The following is a 14,012-nucleotide window of genomic DNA, read 5'->3' on the forward strand; positions in this document are numbered from 1 at the left end:
CCTTTTGACTATGACTGTAAGGCTTATTTTATCATACACAAAATACCCACCCTCACATCACCCCCCCAACACACACACACATATCTACAAAAGCTTTAAAGGGGAATATAGCCCTTTTCTGAAGGTTTTCTTAGAGGTGGGTAGGATGTCAAGGAAGGAATTATACCACACTTGATATATCCAGCCTTCTAAAAACCATCTTAACTGCATAACAGGGTTTCCAGTCTCTTTTCATTCTCAAACTTCCCCTGTCCCTCCTTCTCCTCTCTGCTCTCTCATGTTGGTCCTTCTGGCCTCCTCTCTGTTTCTTTCCCTCTCTGTCCATCCTTCTTGTTAAGGTGACCAACCTAGTCTGTTCTTAGATCCTCTCAAAACCTTATTCAGATAAAGCCCATCTGAGAGAAAATGTAGTAAGTATTTTCACTTCAACTTTTTGTCCTACGAAAAAAAAACTTCTTTGTGATGATTATTGTGCAAACACGACAGTTTGCCCTTGGACCAAATTACTGATGTCATCCACATGGAAGTGGCAAATGCTGATGCTTCTCCTCCTCCTTATTTCTTCTCGTCCATACAGTGTGTCTCTAGACATTCCTCAGGGAGCCAGCAGAGTGGAATCACTGCATTATCTGTGGGCTCTTGTATACAGGCCACTTGGGTGTCTACAACGAGGATAGTCCTGATCTCATTGGAACTTAGACAGGAAGGAATGCTTCTTTTCAAATTTTTCCTAATGCCACTACTCCCTTTCCTCTAAGTGAAGACAGCTGTACTAGTGTATTTTCAATTATGGGCCATGACCCATTGGGAGATCATAAAATCAACTTAGTGGGTCACATTGGGAGTTTTTAAAAAATGAAATATAATAGAAGAAAATATCAGGGTGCATCACCTAGGAAGGGTGACTACTGTTTTATGCAACTTTTCAGTCATAACTAATGCATAGCCTATCTCCTACTGTGACCTGGAAGTCAAACATATCTGAAAGTTTGAAAGACACTTTTTCCAGATTTTTTTTATGTGAAAGTTCAAAAATTGTCTCCAAGTAGATGTGGGTGGGGGAAATTAGGCATTGTCCTGATCTGTCCCTTGTGTGCCTTGTATCAAAGTAAAGTGTCCCTCTGGGCCTTTAAGGGAGACAGTTCTCAAATTTTCTCCCTGCAGGCTTTCAGAGGGTGTTCCATTGGGATAGCTATCATTACAAAACTTTCTTTTCTGCATCCCACAGGCCTCTCCCTTTAAATCCCGCTTCATATAGAGTCCAGTTCTGCCTCCAATTTTGTTAAACTGGGACTCACCATTTCTCCCTAGAAAATCTACTAAAGCTTAGCCATCATTACAGTCTTCAACAGGGTGATATACTTAACAACTTCAAGTATTGGCTATCTGCTTCTCAAGGGTTAATGAGCTCCGGTGTCCCTGAGCGGGTGTGTGTGTGCTTGCCTGAAGGGAGAAAACTGTCCCCTATACAGTGCTTCTCAGACTGTAGCAGAGATGTTGCTATAATGTAGGTTCTGAGCCTGTGGGTCTGGGGTGGAGCCTAAGATTCTGCATTTCTACCATGCTCTCAGGTGGTGCTGATGCTGCTGGTCCTTGGACCATGCTTCGAATAGCAAGGCTTATAGCACATAAACACATTTAGCCACCACTAGAATTAACTTCCCACTTACATCCCCTTCTTCTCTAGTATATGTAAGAGATCCACATCTCTTGTGTTAAGACAGCTTGATTCTTTCTTAAGAACTAGTACCTTGACCTTATTATGCTAAGAAGATACAGGCACTCTCCCTCTCCTGAGTCATCACTCATGGGACCAGGACATCTCCAGTAATTTAACAATGAAAAGCATCATGCCCAGTCCTCTTTTTCCTGCTCCCTAGAGATGGAGGCTGCGGAGAGGTCTGGCTTTGTCATGTCACATCTACAACTGCTGTACCAATTAGTTCTCATAGGTTAGAATGGCTTGTTAGGATGTATCTCAAATCATCATTTACAATATGCACTCTCAAACCCACAAACATGTTAGCATCTCTGAAAACTGGGTGTCTTCCAACTATTGTCAACCAGGTGGCAGGCTTGAAATGGTTGAGACTGCCTATGCATGAGAAAGTCTTATTACTGGTGGGATAATCAAGTAACTTCAATTGTTGAAACTTTCAGTCAACAAAGAAAGCATTCAAAGACCATTTGAGGGGGGAATATCAATCTTGGTAGTTTCCTGAAAACATCCAGTTGAAACCTTCCAGTAAAACTAAGAAACTGTCAAGGTCAAAACTTGCATAATGAATGTCAGTAGCTTCAAAAGAAAATGCTAAAACCAAAAGTGGCGTGTTCTTTCAAAGAAACATACATCATTGGCATTCTTGATGATGCAGATGATGATGTTGAGTGGAAAAGCGTGGACATCAACAGCCCTGAGCTAACAACTGATTCAGAAGACTATAACTGTGAAGAGTGTTTGATTCTGTTTTGATTTTTCCTTGCTGTGTACCAAAAAAGGATATATGATTGAAGAAAACTGATGTTTAAATAAGTCTAAAAGAGCTCTCCCAGTATATATACAAAAAAAATTCCACCTGGATAAAAAAGCATTTTGTCATAGTTTAGTAAGCAGTTTTTATTTTATCTTAGTGGCACATTAAATACGGTTCTTCCTACATTCAACAGCATCTTAAATTGATGAAACTTGGATTTACATTTTGAACCTAGTTTCCTTACTTGTGAGATGTCCAGGTCACAAAATACGACAAATCCAGGACCATCATTCACATTTCCTAATTCTTGGCCTATTCCATCCCCCTACAAAATCAATGTTTGTGCTAAACCATCAAGTTTTTAGAGGCAGCCATTGTCTTTCATTACATGTCAGCACAGTGGCTAGCATGTAATGTCATTCAACTAGTATTTGTTGAATACTAGTTGAATGGGTAACAGTATGGGTATCTAAGCACTCAAAGCAAAATGATTTTAGCTTTATAAGAAGTAACAGCCAGTAAGTACCAAACTCAACTGCAGAAAAAGGTGACCATCTCCTTTCTTCCACAACAAATAGAATGTGACCAAAATATAGGTCTAGAGGCAGTGACTCGTCCTCCATGACTACATCACTGTTTAATGCCATTTATATAGTAAGAATGAAGAAGAAAAGATTTAGATCCATCTAAATTTCATTAGCATAGCAAAATGAAAGGAACCTTATTTGTGAAGGATTATTATTTCTTTCTATGTGGAAGAACACATTTTTCTTTAATTTGTGCATGGAATGGCTAAAGATGACAGGATGTTCAGCCCCAACTCTAGATAAATTCAAACCAGTACCCGAGACACTCTCTGAGCCTTTCAAGAGGCTCATCAGTGATGGAAATTTGTCACTTTTGCCTAAGGCAATGTCATTGCTCAAGGGAAAGTAAAGCACAAGTGTTAGGTCAAGGGAGTTGTAGACACAGAACACCCACGGGCATAAGAGGTTTCTTCAAAGAAAAGTGTAAGGAGAACTAGGAGTGAAAGTATGCAAATTGCCTTGAAAATGAGATGAGAAAGTCTTTGAGAACTATGCAAAGCCCTTGATAAACCCAGAGCCCTGATGCCTCATTTACATGCCAATTAATTAGAGGACCCTTCTAAAGAAGACAGACAGAAACGTTGGATTGAAAACAAAAATTGTAGCAGTACTTGGGCCCTTAATTATAAATTATCAATAAATTTTCTGATCGACCAATATTATACCTATGACATTTCAGCTCAGTTTGGAGAAAAAATTCCTTTCATGGGCAAAGAGAAAACAGAAGTCATCAGTTGACCGTCAAGAATAAGCCAGAATACCTAACTCAAAAGCAGGGTCAGGGCCTGACCTCCCACAGAAAATAGTCACCTAGCCATTCACTTAATCAAATTTGAGAACTGTCTTGTCCTCCATTCCTGGAGTAGGGGTGGGGGGTAATTTTTAATCCTTTTATTATACCTCCTTTCCCAAATGGCTAAGTCATCGCTCCGGTTGGGGTAGGAGACTGGTGAAGGCTGGGGAGGAGAGAAACAACAGTTCACTGATCTACAGTAAGAAAATGACCTAAGAGAAACTCCACACTCAGCAGCAACAGGGACTCAGCCCAAGCATCAGACTTCAAGTCCCAAACTGCTACTCTACTGCCTTTTGATTAAGGAGAGCCCTGGGCAGAGAATGTTCCAGGATAAAGAGTCCTGCAGCAAATCACCCACTTTCATTGGTGTGAACCACTGGATAAAGTTGTCAGAAAGTCTAATCCCTCTCCCGGCTCTGTCTTCAACTAAATATGCAACCTGGGAATATGCAGGTCATGTCTTTGAGTCTCAGTTTCTCCATATTTAAAATGAAGACACGTGAGATTACAAGACCTTACAGATCCATCATGATAATCACTCCAGCTCTCAAAGAGTTCTATTTTAGCCAATAGAAAGAAATACAACTACAAAGCAGAAGCACAACTTAGGAACTGACAAGTTCCAAAAGGGAGGAATAAATAAATTCTACATGTGTTCAGGGGAAGAAGAAATATTTCAGGAAAGAAGTTCTCATGGAGTTTATGGCCAGAGTATCATTTCGGATGGGTAGGATCTGAACTTTCAGAGAAATAGGAGAAACTATTTTAGGCAGAAGGTAGTGCAAAAGAAATTATGAAAACAGGAGTGATTTCTGTGACATATAGGAAAGAAAGGACAGGATAAAAAGAGAGAAGGAGAAAACTAAGATTTATGAATTTTCTCCTGTATAATAGACTGTGTTAAGAACTTTATATATGTTAACTCACTGAATCTATAGAGCCATAAGAAGTAGTTATTATTAAGCATACTTTATAAATGTAGAAATTAAGGGTCAGAAAAATTAACAATATGGCTGAAGTCTCATAGTGAGTAAATAATTATTAGAGTAATGATATGGATTCGTGTCTGCCAGGCTCCAACCTTCAGGCAAAAGCTGGGAGCCGAGCAGAATCCTAACAAATACCCAGAAGTGGCATGATTTGAGAGAGATAGGAATTGGCCATGTGGGTAAGATCTCAATGTTGGAGATGCGGCCACTTCCCTGGAGAAGGGCCACATCTGCCTTGCATGACATGCATCTCTGCAAGCATCACAAGCCCCCAGGGCATCCTGTCACATTAGGGGATGGGGATGTGGAATGAATGGGAAGGTCTCAATGTGGAAATAATTCATTTTTGCATACAGGCTGTGCTTACTCACATGTCAAAGGTGCTTGTATTTTTCACCTCACTTCTTCCTGACTCTCTGGGGAGGGAGTACAGGAGCTATCAGAATCCCTTGATGGAGGGGAGCCTTGATGAGTGGCCATGGCCACTTCCATAGTTACTGACAAGCTGGGCACTCTCCAGTTTCCTCTCTTCTCCCTCCCTTCCACTCTCTCTCAGATCATCCTCTCATTAGTGTTCATGCCTTCTAATTTGTATAGCACTTAGATTACATAGGAGTTCATGAAATGAAGTCCTCCCAACAATTTATCCCCATTTTGCATGTGAGAAAACTGAAGTTCAGAAAGGCCAAGCATTTAGTAACAGTAAGTGGCATAGAAGACACAATTAGGAGCTGTGGATGAGACACGGGTGGTTTGCTCAGGAGCTTGAAAGGCAGGGTGATGTGGAATCACAGGTATATTAGTCCATTCTCATATTGCTATAAAGAACTTCCTGAGACTGAGTAGTTTATAGATAAAAGAGGTTTAATTGACTCACAGTTCTGCAGGCTGTACAGGAGGCATGGCTGAGGAGCCCTCAGGAAACTTACAATCATGGTGGAAGGCAAAGGGGAAGCAAGCATATCTTCACATGGCTACAGGAGAGAGAGTTCACATGGCTACAGGAGAGAGAGAGTGAAAGGAGAAGTGCTACTCACTCTTAAACAACCAATCATATCTCGTGAGAACTCACTTACTATCACAAGAACAGCAAGGGGTAAATCCACCCCCGTGATCCAATCACCTCCCACCAGGCCCCTCCTCCAACACTGAAGATCATAATTCAGCATGAGATTTAGGTGAGGACACACAGCCAAACTATATCAACAGGTACAGCTAAAATTCTTGGTTTGCAGCTCTCTTCTAATATTTGAACACTGTCCTATATAAGAAGGAGTAGATTTGCTTACCCCTCTATCTCTATGGAGGCACAGGAAGCAATGACTTAGATAAGAGGAAGGGAGATTTCAACTCAATATAAGGAAGAATTTTTTTAATGTTTTCTGCTTATAGAGGAAATACATGATGATTCAAAATGCAATTTTAAAACAAAGAAAAATAATAATTATTCATAGTCCTATAACCTACAGGGAACAATTCAAAATATTTTAGCATATTTCTTTCCAGCAATTTTCAATGAGTATGTATGAGTAAATAATTGAGATGATCCTGTATATAAAATTTTGCATGCTATTTTTTCACTAAACATTATATCATCTTATAAGCATTTTTTAGCTCATTAAAAGCTCTTCATAAACATAATTTAATGACTGCATAATTTTCAATTGTATGGCCGTATCACAATTTATTTAACCAATCCCCTATTTTTGGACATTTATGTTGTGCATAATCTTTGGCTATTATGAAATAATGCTTCAGTGAAAATCTCTTGTGCATAAATCTTATTCCACCAGTTTTAGAATTGTATAGGCTAGATTCCTAGGAGTTGAATTACTTAATAAAAAGTGTGATTATCTTTAAGACATTGATACATATTGCCATTTTCCCTCCATAAAATTTACACTAATTAACCTCCGCATCTTCACTTTTTTTCTCTTATTCAAGACTTGGCACACTTCTGTTTTTATTTTACTTCTTCATTGACTGTTCCTTCTCCATCTTTTTGTTTGCCTTTTCTCTTCTCATTGGCCCCCAGCTACTGGCAATCACAGGACTCTCTTTCTGAGCCTCCCTTCTTTCCACTTTTAAGGTATTTTCTCTACGTGAATTAAAACAGTCCCTTGATTTTGAAAATTATATAGAACTCCCAAACTTACATCTTCACCTCCATCACTGACTTTTCACTGCAAATTAAACCTGATGTAACCAATTCTTCCTTGACATCTACAATTGGATGTCTACCAGATATCTCAAACATAACATGGCCAAACTCTTGATTTTCCTCCAAAACCACCCCAGTCAGCTTCTCTGTAAGCCTTTTACATCTCAGTAAATGGAAAGCCCATCCACCCAACTGTTCATGATGAGAGTTATCCTTGACTCTTATCTTCCTTGTACTCACCAAATCTAATCCACCAGCAAGCCCTATCAACCCCTTCTCCAAAAATTATCCTAACTATCCTAATAGGATTCTCTGCTATCCCATCTCTTCCAACCTAATCCAAAATACTATATTCTCTTGTCCTCTCACAGATGTAAATTCCTAGGAGAAGTTCTAATTTTCAATCTTGCTATGCCTACAATTCCTTGTCCACTTAATTGTCATCTTTTTTCTTGCATGCATCCATTCAACAAATATTTTTGAGCATCTAGCACATATTAGGTACTCTTCTAGGCACTGGGAGTATATCAGGAAACAAAATAAAGTGTCAGCTCTCAAGTAATTTACATTCTAGTTGGAGAAGACAGACAATACACAAATAAAACATAGAATATAAAAAGGAAAGCTGCAGGGGGAGATCAAATTACTACTGCATTTTTGGTTATCAGGGAAGGTCTTTCTAACGAGGAGGTATTTTAGCAGAGATGTGAGGGAAGTGAGGGAATGCTCCATAAACTTATCTTGGGAAAGTATATTACAGGTAGAATATACACCAAGTGGTGTGTATACCAAGTACAAAGGCAGGAGCACGTTTGGAATGTTCAAGGGGCCATCCACATTGAATGTCCTTGGGTTGATATGGGATTGTTCAGCTGAGCCAAAGATAAACTCCACAACATCTACAGAATAAGTAAGGAACAGGCTTTATTAGGGAATCTTACAAGTGAGGAATCCTCAGGATTGGAAAAGGCATACAATTTTCTAATCTCTCCTCATCTCATTATGAGGCACGCTGGGGTTTGACACATGATGGGCTTGTCCTCCCACGGAGTGAGCCAATTCCCTGGGAAGGTGAGGGTGACCTTCTCAGTGGGAAATAAGTGCTGCTTGGAGGCAAGCAGGTGGGATTTGAGGTGTAAGATGTTTACTAAAGTTATTTGGGGATCTTGGGGTCCATGAGTATTTGTAGCCCTTCCTGCCAGGGGAAAGAAGCCAACAGACCCAAAGGAAGCTAAGATTTGGGGAAGCCCCTTCTGCCAGATCAGTGTCATTCCAAACAATTCATTGTGTAGGTCACCCTAAGTGAGCTTCCAGGGCCACCTTTGAACATTCTTGCTTATCAAACCATAGCAGGGAACAAGGAGGCCTTTGTTTTGGAAGCAAGAAGCATGAGGGAGGAGAGTAGTAGATGACAACCAAATGTCAATGGCAGGGGAAGATCCTGTCCCGCTTGTAGGCCATTGTAAAGATCTACTCACATATGCGACCTGTACTCTTGTCACGAGAGATAACAAGTACACGCTATTTTCTAAGGCTTCTAGTGAATGCCTTCAATTTCTCTTAAATTATCCATTTTTTTTCTCTGCACTAGATCATGTAACATGTCATTGTTTTCCAACTTTGAAAATCCTTCCTTTCTCCAGATCCCATGTCTCCATCCTGCTCCATGCCCTGAGAGTTTTATGGATGGCAACTCTCACTGTGCCCTGCTTTCCGGTTTCTGGTTAAATTTACTCATGGAGATAGGGTTGCCAGATTCAACAATGGCAACACAGTTTGAAATTTTTGACAAATGAGTCATTTGTTTTTTAGTATAACTATATCCAAATATTGCACTAATATTTAAAAAATTCCTTATTTCTCTGAAATTCAAATTTAACTGGGTGTTCTATATTTTATCTGGTAACCCCACATGAAAGTCACGGAGGAGATTGTGGTAAGGACTGAGAAGATTTATCTTCTACCACTCTATCCCTGAAGGACTGTAGTGTAATAGCTTCTGGGATCCTCTACCTAGGGCCCCAGCTCCTGTCGGGGAGCCCCTCTCCCAGGGCCACAGTTCTCAGTTTTTCTGCCCCTTCTGGCCTGGGAGTGACAAAACCTTCTTGCTCTATCTAGTCCATGAGTGCATTACCATCTCTGTGGTTCCGTGAACTCTGTCCACCCCACTGCAAATAGTTTCCCTTCATTAATCTTTCTTTGATTACCCACTTTGAGTATGCTGTTTTCTGCTGGGACACTCAGACATACAGCACTTATTTATTCTCCGCCACTTGAAGTTTCTTCCTGAGGGCCTGGGATGGTGTCTGATTTGTTTCCTGAGCCTGGCACTAGTACCCACTCCATAAGTATTTATTGACTGACCAGTTGATTGGCTACAATCTATTCATTCATAAATATTTATTGAGCCACTGATTCTCAAAGTGTAACCTTTGGACCTTGGATAATTTAAGAAGCATCAGCTGGGAACTTGATAGAAATACAAATTCTCAGGCCACACTGGGCCTATTGAATCTGAACCCCGGGGATGAGGCCCAACCATCTGCAGTTTAACAAGACTTCCAGGTGATTCTGATTGCTGCTAAACTGGAAAACTATTAGGCTAGGGAATGGGAACATAGCAGTGCACAAAAACAATGAGGTCCCCATACTCAGAGTAATTACCAATAGAGCAGACACATCTGCACACATTCATCTTAACGAGTGACATAGCTGACTTTAAGAGACAACATCTGAATACAATCTACTCCCTTATTCTTGTGAATGAGTGCCCTACGTGATTCATAGTCTGGGCATGTCCTCTGCAGGAAATCCTTGGAAACTTCCAGCAGGCCCTTTTAGAACCTGACCTGAACAAAAACTGAGCTTTGCCAGTTCAGAAAAGCTGAATTCTCTACCCCAAATTAGAGTTTGTCCTAGGCAAGATGGGTACTTGAGATTTTCACAGAAAATACAAGAAAGCCTGAAGAATTGTCCTATAATGTGCACTACTTTCAAATATTCTACCTGGTATTAAAAAAAAAACAAACCTGAATCAGCATAAACCCTATTTATAATTATACAAGTCTAAAGACCTAACTCCATTTGACATGTAAACACAAAGCATATTTTGCATCATTTATTATACATTGTATTTCCAGTAATGCAAACATTATGCAAATGGAGGTACCTTGTACTTTGTTTTGTTCTCAAGAGTTGTTCATCATTTCCAAAAATCATATCACCAATGGATGTTTGAGTTGACAACACATCTGTATAGTCACATTTGCAGCTGTGGGATTCACCATGATTCTACAAGTAGTGAGAAACATCTGACTACATTATGTCTTCCAGCACTGCATGTCCCAAGCTTTAATGCGTACCCTGAGTCTCTTGGGAATGTTGTTACAACACAGATTCTCATTGAATAAGTCTGGGCTAGGGCCTGAGGTTCTGCTTTCTTAACAAGTTCCCAGCAGGTGTTGATGTTGGTCCGTGGACCACAGTTTGAGTAATGAGGTGCTGGTGTGATCATGCCCCACCATTTGCAGATTGAAATATATATTATTTTATTATAAGCTCCTTTCATTTCTTTTATATTATATTATAATTTGGATATTCTATCAATTTTCTGAGGTTAAACATTTAGTTAAGTTTCTCTGTGGATTTTATTTCATAATAATAAAGAGAAAAATATAAAAATTTAATATTAAAAAAGGGGTACAAATCAGAGATGAAAACTATTGGCCAACCTCTCCAAGGTCATCTCAAGTTGTCCCGCCTTTCTGGACGGAACCAACATACATATTACATGTATTGATTGATGTCTCATGTCTCCCTAAAATGTATAAAACGAAGCTGTGTCCCTACCACTTTGGGCACAAGTCATCAGGACCTCCTGAGGCTGTGACACAGGCGTGCATTCTCCTGCATGTTAACCACATGAGTGATTTGGGGATGAGAAGGCAAAAACAATCTCTGCATGGAAATTGTCTTGGAAGTACAGGTTTAGGAACAGGCATGTCCCAGTTTAGAACAGCAAATCTCACAGAACGTTTTGCTGGGAATTTTGGGGAAAGAAACTTCCGCTGTCTCCTGAGAGTGGGTCCAGGATTTATCCTTCTTTTTTTCTGTGGACATTGAGGAGTGAGGATCTAAGGTCTCAAACAGCAGAAGCCCTGTCAGTAACAGCTAGCAGACAAAACTGGCACATGGCGTGGGAAGGGGAGAGACAAGAGAAGCACCGCCAATCGGAGCCATAGTCGCTGGATTAAGCCAGCCATGGAGCTCACCTACTTGCGTTTGCCTGTGATACGTGGTCAATAAATGTCCCTCTGTTTAAATCATTTGGAGGTGAAGTTTGTGTGTGAATGGGGCATCAGAATAGAGTGTCAATTAGATGAAAATGGGTTTGAGAGACAGCAACATATTTATTTCCATAGGATAGGCACTCACCTAAGGAGAGATGATCATTAGAGAAGAGGAGAGGCTCAGACTCAAACCACAAACTTGAGACTATGGATAGAGAACAATAGGGAAAGAGTGGCCTGCAATGGGCAAGAGAACCATCGGACTTCTGCCACTGACAGCAGGAAAAACGAATATAAGCCTGAGTGTGTCTTCCTAAGCTCTTGCCAACATAGTGCAATGTTTAGTTTTATTTTTCTCCACTACTGCTTATAACATCTTCCCCAGACTCTAAACTTGCCAAAGCTCTCATGCAAATGGGAATTGTTTTCATGTAAAAATCAATTAATATGCATGAAATGGATTATTTTAGTGTTTGAATTGTATCCCCCCAAAACACATTTTAGAATTCCACGAAGCAGTGTGAATACAAATTTCTCTTTCTTTCTCTCACATGGGGAAAGTCCCTGCTTTAAAAAAAAATGCCTGTAGTACACATTCAGAATTCACTAAATATGTGTGAAGGACAGCTGCTTCTTTTCAGTCTACAAGTATAAAAAAGTGATTGGCCCACATGAGCTTGTGGGCCAGGACCCTGAACAGTGGAGCCATGGTGAACCTGAAAACTTCTCTCCACTTCTCCAGGAGAATAAGAAGAATATGAAAGCAGGGAGGATGATGGACAGGGAGGGTAGGAGCAACAATCTGCGATGCTAGAGACAAGCACAAGGCAAGGCCTTGAGAGACATTGATCTGGCCCATTCTGAGCAGAAATGTCCTGTTTAACATTTGTCCATATTACAAAACCACCTCCACAAGCATAGTTTAGTTTACTCTTGACAGGTGGCTGCTTCCCCTATGCTTATTATTGCCCTTTATCTGGAATAGCATCCCCCTTATGCCCTGGCATTTTCTCTGGGAGCCCCACTGAGTCCTGAGTGACTAAATGGTGGCACCCTCCACCACACTGGATGGTGGAGATTAGTTCCTTTCTAGAATATAAAATATAGAATAGTTCCTTTCTAGAATCCCTACTTGCTCCAAATACACACCATGAACCCTCAACATTCCATTGCAAAAGTGTTATATAGTTCGTATAGTGTCCCATTCAACCAAGTAGATTTTCTGACAAGCCCACCGTGTACACACGCATGCACACATGCACACACACATGCACCCACACACACATACACATGCACACACACACAGCATCTCATATTTCCCTTGAAAGTGCAGCAATTTATTCTAGGAAGGATCTAATCTGCACATCAAATACCTCACTAGAATTGTTCCCATGTGGACCTCTTGCATTATTTTTTCTCCAAGCAGTAGTTGCACACTTGTGGTCTTCTAGCTGAATTTGGTTGGCAGTCGTGTTTTATTTGTCCCATAAATTGTTTTTTTAATGGATATAATTTTAAAATTACACCATTTCAACATAAAAATCTGGACTGCTTGTTTCTCTTGGGCCTGCTGATACTGGGCTTCATTCACACATGCCCACCATTGGACATGTTTTGTTGTTTGCCACAGTCCTCACCATTCCCTACTGTCCCATGACCTAAAGGTAACATAGCATATGCCACTTAGCATCATGTTTGTACTGTTTCTTTTCTTTTTGTAGATAAATATTTCTCTGTGCCCAGGGAAAAATGATAAGCAATACACCACATGTTTAAAGAATAATGAGCTTGGGCCTCTTTGTGAGAGTGAAAATTATTCCTGTGTGCTCTAAAGGAAATGCAGTGCCACTTATTTTTTTTAAGTTACCACAGTTTCTATTTGAATTTGCAATCCTTATATATGAGGCACTGACTTTCACCCCTATATCTCCATATTACAAAAGGAGCTATAAAATCCCACAAAACATTTCATTAGCTTCAAAGTTAAATATGGTGTTCCACCTGTTTACAAAGAAGGGGTAGAAACAAGGTTATGGAGTTGTGAAATAAACAGTCATATTCAAGATTATCCCTCCTATAGCTCAGAACCAAGGCTTGCTTTCTGAGAACAGGTAATATGTTCTCATTTCACAACTGCATATCCAAATATACTGGTAATTTGAATTCTGAGAGTAAAAATATGTAAATCTACTTGCTGTTATGGAGAAAAAACTCTAACACTAAAAAACAATCTAATTGAATGGGAATGGATTTCTTTCTAAAACAATAAATCCAATTCTTTGCCTATATTTAAAGTAATACCAAATTTCAAAATAGCCCTGAAATTTAACAAAAAAGGTAAACATATTTGTCTTTTTTTGCAAAAAATGATAAACATATTTGTCTTTAATTTTTTGCAATGTACAGACTTCAGTTTAAAAGAAAAAAAGTAATTGTTCTGTTTCATTAGGAATTTTAGCAGCAATTCTTCCATTCAAAACTTATTCATTTGGATTAAGATTATGGAGAACACATCACTTCTTAATGGTAGAATGTGACAGTTATTTCTCTAAAAGAATGATCTCATTCAGGCGCATGGTTTCCATTAAATATTTGTTTGTACACTGGCTTTATATTGTTCCTTTCAGTCTCCTTAAATCTTTTTTAGGAGAAGGAAGGGTATTAATTATATGAAAGTATATATTGCATCTTCTTTCTAAATGCGGAAGGAAGGAAG

This window comes from Nomascus leucogenys, chromosome 17, assembly GCF_006542625.1.
Source record: "Nomascus leucogenys isolate Asia chromosome 17, Asia_NLE_v1, whole genome shotgun sequence".
Lineage (NCBI taxonomy): Eukaryota > Metazoa > Chordata > Mammalia > Primates > Hylobatidae > Nomascus > Nomascus leucogenys.